Source organism: Nesoenas mayeri (assembly GCF_963082525.1).
Source record: "Nesoenas mayeri genome assembly, chromosome: 5".
Taxonomy (NCBI): Eukaryota; Metazoa; Chordata; class Aves; order Columbiformes; family Columbidae; genus Nesoenas; species Nesoenas mayeri.
In genome coordinates, this window is record NC_137548.1 from 63,647,662 (window position 1) to 63,655,459 (window position 7,798).

Consider the following 7,798-nt stretch of genomic DNA (forward strand, 5'->3'; position numbering starts at 1 on the left):
CCTCACAGGAAAGTTGTATGGACCAGACTGGTCTTTTAGTGACAGAGTTAATAGTGTTTTCTTCCACTGTGGGACTCAGGTCTCTTTATAATGTCTTATTGTAAGAGCTATAGGAGAGTGTAACAAATTTTACTTCAAATTCAGGAGAATTCTTTATCCATGTTAGTCTTGGAAAGATCCTCTCAGCTCAAAAAGTTCCACCTACTACATTTATGCAATAAAGGAAATAAAATAACATTCAATGAAGATGCCTCCTACTTCATAATCCATGCTGAATTTTGGAACAAGGCACATGGTTAGGCAAAATAACCTGTCCAGTATAATGTCTTGGAACCTTGTGTACCTAGTCCACAAAGTGCTCTGTTTCAGTGAAACACACTTTCTTGAAAATTTGCCTGATGCAAATCAAACTCAACAGACCAACTCTCACCTTGATAAACTTCCAGAGGTTGTTTTTTTTTGGATGAAAGTGTTTTTAAACAAAACTCAGAACTGAATTAAACCAACTGAAAAAAAAAACAATCAAAGATTACTCCAAGAGTTATGGACCCAGCTGATACTTAGCTCATATCACTCCAAAGAACCTAGCTGTCGCTTTTGATTTCTTAGGACCATCTTTATGATGTAGATCTGGGTGAACGTGGTCCTTGAAGTTCCTTCTGTTGTCTATGTTCATGCTCTACCTCTGGGAACGGTCCCAGGGTATTCAATTGAACAGAAAGAACAGTCTGTAAATGGCACTGCCCTGCTTGTGTGGGACAGTTCGTCAACAAACTGAGTGTTAAGTCAATATTAGTGTTAACCCCTTTTATACCACTTTTATAATGTTATAAAAAGTGGCTGGCAGCCGGTTGTCTTACCTGGCATGCTCTCTGGTCATGCTTCCGCACTTGATATGGACATCAAAGCAGAGATGGAAAGTCAGTAAATAATACTGTTTTATCATTTATATCTCCTGGCCTGGCTTAGGTTACTTTAAGAGACCCTAACTATCATGTTTAAGGATGTAAAAAATAAATTACCACTCTGATTAAATATCCAGGTGAATGTTGTTTACAGTTATGTCATCTTCTGGTTTGCTCTCTGTCCTGAGCCACTGATCCCTCCACTGAAGAGTGAGCCTGGGAACTTGCATTCAAAAATTGAGATTGAGAAATTAGGAACATGTAAATTCTAAGACAAGAGCTTAATTTGAAGAAATAGTTAGTCACTAGTGAAAGCAGTAGACTGTAGATGACTGAAAATTGAAAAGTGATTCTATATGTGCCTTGAGACCACACTATTTAATTGTTAGAAGTTCAACAAGTGTCTGAGCCAAGTTTAACCCTTAAATTGCTTTCTTACAATATTATGCTTTGAAGGCACATGAGCACCCCTCAAGTCTAAAACTTTATTTTTGTAATTAATTAATTCTGAATATTTGGAATAATGAAGCTCAAAGCCTTTTTCAAAGATATCCAAGTTTATTACTGAAAAAATGCAATATTCAAATGTGTATGATACAGTAAGTAGTTGCATTTGTACATGTAAACCTTGATAAAGTAAACAGCATCTCAAAGACAAATTTATGCCAAAAATGTCTTATGACAGTTAATCAGATCAACGACATTTTCCTCAGTGAATTCTTTTAGTTCTGGGGTACATATCGGCTTGTAAAAGTAATCTTAAAACACAAAGGAAACTGAAAGCTGAAAGGCCAGAGGAACTTCTAGCTTGTAGTGCATAAAAGTTAATTTCTCTGAAACACTCTGTGGTACTGTAATCTTATTTTAAATATCACTTACAAAGTGTGGATTTATGAATAGAAAAAATAGCTGAAATTTTATTCTTATTCCTTACTTAGAAACCAAGTCGTATTTAAATATTACATAAATTTCAAATATTTACACATTTTAAGAAACCTCTTACGATCGTGATATTGCAAGTTAGCCAGGACTATCAGAGTAAAAAATGACTGAACTATGTTATTCAGTTAGATTTTACATGAGATTATTTCAAAGAACTGAAATTTCAGTGATATTATTCTAGGTAAAAATTAGCCAACCGGTTGGAAGATTTTTTCAATACAAAACTCTGAGTCATCTAAACAGAACACAAAATAAAAAGGTAATCTGATTTTTTTTTTTTTTCATTATTAACAGAAATATTGTCGTGTTCTCAGTGTTTAGAATCTCATTAGCTTTAGACTGCTTTGGGTTTAATCCTAATTGCTCACCCACTAGCATCCTAACAACTAGCTCACAATAATAAGGATGCAAACTACAGAGAACATGTAACATTATCATGGTTATGGCAAAAAAAGTTAGAATGAGCCAACAGAACTAACACAAGGTAATTTCCAGTGCAGTGAGGAGGGAATATACCATCAACATTTCAAGACTAAATCCCAGTCCTGGGTTTAAAAAGTTCCCGTATAACATGGAATAGCAAAGTGATTTCTCTACAGTTCCTTGTTGTGCCATTAGAACTTTGTGCTGTTGTGGTTACATTGTGCTACCATGATTATGCCCAAATCATGCCAATACAAATTCCTGGTAAATGTGGTTGCAATGTCACTGTTAGAGAAAAATCTTTAATATGAATCTATTCATATAAATGTAAAAATGCTAAGGTTGTGTAGCTGATTAGGATGCCTGTGTATGTAGGGAGGGACAGGAGTGCAAAATGTAAATGTTGGGAAAGTGGCTAAAGGGACAGATCCAGAAACAGGTGGCCCAATGGCACATGTAGATGCACCCTGTGCTTCCTCACACTGCCCTGTCCGACACAAACCGACTTGTAAAAAAAGTGCTTTCTGCTTTGGCTTCTCAGTTAGGAACATCCAAAAAGAGCCTGCAAAAAAATTCTGCAGATACAGAATTGCCCTGGAAATGGTCAGCAAGAAGGTGCCAGTTAATAAAACACTGAGAATAAGGAAAGAAGGAAGGGAGAAAAGGGAAAAGGGGCAGGAGGGCTGTCACCCTGTTCCAGCTTCAACCCCTTCTTTTGCAGAACCCATCGGAGTTCTGGAGAAACAATTGCTGAAGTGGAGCCCTTTGCTTCCTCTGCTCATCCTCAGCATCTACAAGCTGACTTGTTGTGCTTTCCCCCGGTAGGATATGGATTTTGTGAGCATAAGGCTGAGTAGGAAAAGACTTAGGGATCTTTCAAGCTGCTAAATTTTCCATTGCAGGAATTCAGGTTTGCAAGTCACTTAAACACTTTCAAAAAGTGTCACTGGATGCATTTTAGTCAGAAAAAGTACGCGCTGAAACTCATAAAATAACAAGTCTGTCTCAATGTGGAATTCTGTTTGAATTCTAGTGTCAACCTAAACACCAAATAAACATGATTATGAAAGATTGGCTGTATATTTGTTTCAACCTTTACCCCAAACAAGCAACATTAGCAGTTTATCAGCATTACAAAAAATTAAATGCTTCTGGAAGTAGTACTGCATTATAAGTGATTGCTGATATCACCATTTTTATCTCTATCCCTTTTCTCTTTAATAATAATACTTAACAGAAAATGTGATTGATTAATTTTCCATTATCTTTATTGCCTTCATATTTACCTGTTTGTATGAAATATTTTTTTTTATATGGCCATTGCCCACTGTGTGTAAAAACAATATCGTTTTTAATAGTTTTAATGAAAATTTGTGACACTTTTAAGTTAACTACGTATGAACCGTTTCTTTTCATTTTATGGACATGGAGCATTTGCAGCTAATCAAAATCATACGATGCTTCTAAATATGTATACACTAATTTTCCCCTGAACAATCTGTGACATAATGCAAAAGATTAATAGATCCCACAATGCCACATAGGCCTTCGCAGGTAATGACACTGGATCCTATGGCTCCAGAACATCTCTCTGGCTGCACTCCCACTACTTACGTTACACTGATCGTCTTAGTGGCACATTAAGAATAAGATATCACCAAAGTTTTTGCCTTTCCCCATATTAACACTCACCCTAAAGCTGTGTTTCCCAAGATTTTATTTTATTCTGCAGAACTTTTTATGAAGGAAACCTCAGATTTGCGAACTTATGTGTTCAGGTATATACCTATTAACCTATTTTCACTAGGCCCTCCAGACATTTCTCTTTTGAGCCTTCAACAAGGTACAGTTGAGCTTAACTGATCCTCAGAACACAATTCCGAACAAGTTGCTGTTGGAAAAGGGCATGGCAACAGCTAACGTGTGCTTTGCAGTAACGTAGATATGTACTTCCAAAGAAACATCTAACAAAAACCTTACTGTCCATCATCACTATGGAAATTTTAGCCTTGTCGTCATTAATATTAAACTCAATGTTTACCTAAATTTTTCTCTATAACTCCTTTAGCAAAAAGGGGTAGGAAAGAAAAATTTAAAAAATAGCCATTGTGCAGTTTGTCTTTTTTCCAAATATTTGTACTCTGCATCTGAATGTTTGATCGCTGTGTGTCTTTCTGGTAAGAAAATTGAATTACAGCCTGAACAAGAGCCTGTGCTCAATCTTCAGGCACCCCTGTTAGTGCTCAGTTGTCAATATTCATCTCTCAATGCATCTCCCTCTATGGAGGCAGGAGGAAGTCCTTGAATTCTAAGAAGAAACATCTCATTAGGGTGGCTAATGAAGCAGAATTCAGATCTCACACATTAGGCACAAATTTAGAATAAAAAGCCATAAGAAATGAGATGTGTATAATGTGTTTGCACTTTTTGCAGTTTCTGAAATGGAAATTTCTTTTGTCTGAATCAAGAAACGGGATTTGGTTAGGAATAATCAAGACATCTTGGACTAATCCTTAAAAATATCCAGTTGCTCATGCAGTCTAAGGGCGCATGCATAGAGCAAAGTTGTCAAAGATTAGATCTGCCATGATCTAAAGCATTTTTGCACAAATTGAAGTTCTAAAGCTTTGTCAGATTTCACAAACGCAGCTTGCATGCACAGTCTATTCATACTGGTCATTTGTTTGGAAAGACAATATTTAGAATATGAAAAGATCATTCACCATTCATAAAATACATTATTCCTGAGGACAGTGTGTGCCTTATACTTCAGTAAAATAACGTGCAGTCAGTGCAAACAGCATACTAAATGAAGTCTAGCAAAACGTTTTCTCAGCTTAAGCAAATGGCTAGATAGTGGCAAAACCTTTAGACATCGTTGATGTCCTCCAAAAATAAAGGAACACACACAGTGTTTCTCCAAAACTTCTTGTGCTTTTCCAGTGCATAATATGCATGACGTCAGATCTACATACTTGCCTTTGATACGCTCCTATACACCAGTGTTGAAAATAATTGATAATATATATATTTAAATCTCATATACAAAAAGGCTTTCCTTCCTAAGTGTTTTTGAAGTCCAATTGGAATTTGCTGAAATACATATTGATGTGTGCTAATATACACAGCAGAAACAGGGAAGTATAAAATAATCAACATTTCCGATTTCTACCTAATTTTATCTGGTATATTTATACCTTGGGCCAGCCAAGGCATTTTGTTTTTAGAGAAAACATTGAAAAGAGAGCTTTTCTGTGACCTTCTGAAGAACTGAAGCATTATCACTATGGGGCACAGAAACAGAAGCTGTGACACAAGGTTACTGCTGTCAAACAGTGCTTCATAATCCACAGAGTGAAATGGAGAGACAATAAATAAAATCAAACGGTGTGATTCTGTAAGCACTGAGGAGAATGTACTAATTATTTCTGATAAGGACTCCTGAAGAATTTAACACCCAACCCACAATATGAAGGAACAAAACAGCCTTTCAAAATACAGGAAGCTGAGTTGGGCCACCCCTTTATCACAGAATTCATGTGTCTGATTAGATCATACCTTCCAATTTCCTTCTCCTTCGTGCAGTACTGTAGATACTCCTATAATTGCCTTGTCTGGTCACAGAGAGCTGGAATTAACCAAGAAATCTCATTAATATGGTGAAATGACTTAAGAACTGAAGGCCTGACGCTAGGCCCTTTGGATACAATAGATCCTACTCATCCAAGTTTTATGGGGGCTCGACTCTTAAAATTAATTTTATATGGCCAGATAAAATAAAATGATTGTGCTAATACATGCAAGTGAATACTGGAATCACACTTTTTGGTTCAAGAGGGTATTGTAAGTAGCAGAGATTCAGTTTTTTTCCTGTCTCTCAGCAGTGATATTACTGCAGCTCTATCCCTGAAAATAATGATAAAATTTGCAGCCTTTATAGTTACTGTGCTTTGTTGACTCTTAGTTTTTTAATTTTTTCTCACCTAATATAGAGAACTATTTAAAATTGTATAAGAAACAGAATGATTATAACTGTTTCTCCACTCCTGTCTCTGCAAGTGAAACTTGTACACTTGTTTCAATTAAGTGCTCATCTTTTCCCATGTTATGAAATGTTAGTAATAGACAATTTCATCACCAAAATGTGACTGTAACTATAACCAACGCTGCTGTACACTGTATGCACATAAAAACTGAAATTTGATTCTTTACACGAACATCTATCTACCTTTGACAGTGATTTTATCCAAAAAGCTCCCCAAAACTGTAAGAAGGCATACAAATAATAATAATAATAATAATAATAATAATAATAATAATAATAATAATAAAAATCTATAAGTAAACACTGTGTGTGCATTTATATACAATCTGTATACATATCTGCTTGTATCTAACTCCCATGCTTTGACTGATCTAGGCCAATAAAAGAAGTGCACATTACTGGAACATTTACAATTACAATAAGAAGAGCATTGTCATAAAGTGCTCTGCTGCTCCTTCCCTGAACAAGCAAATCACAATGTTATGCTGTATGTCTGATATATATCTGCATAAGCTTGCATACTATAAAGAGTTAATTGTATATTCAGGACGAAGTGTTTTGCACTGTATGAGAATATTTCAAGTTAGCATTCTGTAGAGTCATGGAATCATTGCCCAGACAGGTCAAAGGGAACAGTAGCACAGTTAGACATCTGCACGCAACATCGGAGCATAAAAACGACAGTTTTTTCCTCCTGGAAGCGTGTGGAGGTGGCCTTTCTGCATACAAAAGTGGAAAGACAACTCAACAGCCACACCATTTTCAAACACAGCTGCAATGTGTGCAATGTGATGTGTTCTTAGTGCTGCTGCTTTCTCTTTGAATTTAGAATTTTTGGTTTTCAACTAGAAGGATAAATTAATGACACTGATGTGCAAATCTTAAACTGCATAGTAGATATTAAGCAGCCATAGACCCCTTTTTTGGGGTAGGACCACATCCACAATCTCAACAAGAGACTAGGACAAACCTGACAAAACAGTAAGCCTGAAAGATCATTTACATCAAGTTATGGCCACAAAGGCAACAATTGCTCTTTTCTTCAGAGGCATTACAGATGGAGCTGAGCAATCAGAAGCTGTAGAGTAGTGGATTTCATGTAAGTTGGTTTTAGTCATGCCCTTGCTGTGTGAAAGTTCACAGGTAATTTTCTATTTTCATTACGCTGTTAGTATCTTCATGAAGATCATGAAAATTTGTTGCCTTCTTGTTAAACCAGACTGGCCAAATTTTTAATTTATCTCCACATTCCTGAGTGCCAATTTTCCTCGATGCTCACCACAGACCAGTTACAGGTAAGGCTCTTCATTTTCTTCATTGGAAGCATCTATTTTCCGGTTCCCACCAAAGCCTGCAACTGTCCTGCCCAGCAAGAACACAAATACACGCCGCGAATTTCATGCACTGACGCCAGACTCTGACTTCATTTTGTAACTATGCTCTTCGATTTCCAAACAGTGTTTTTGTTGCAGCACGGTAGTGA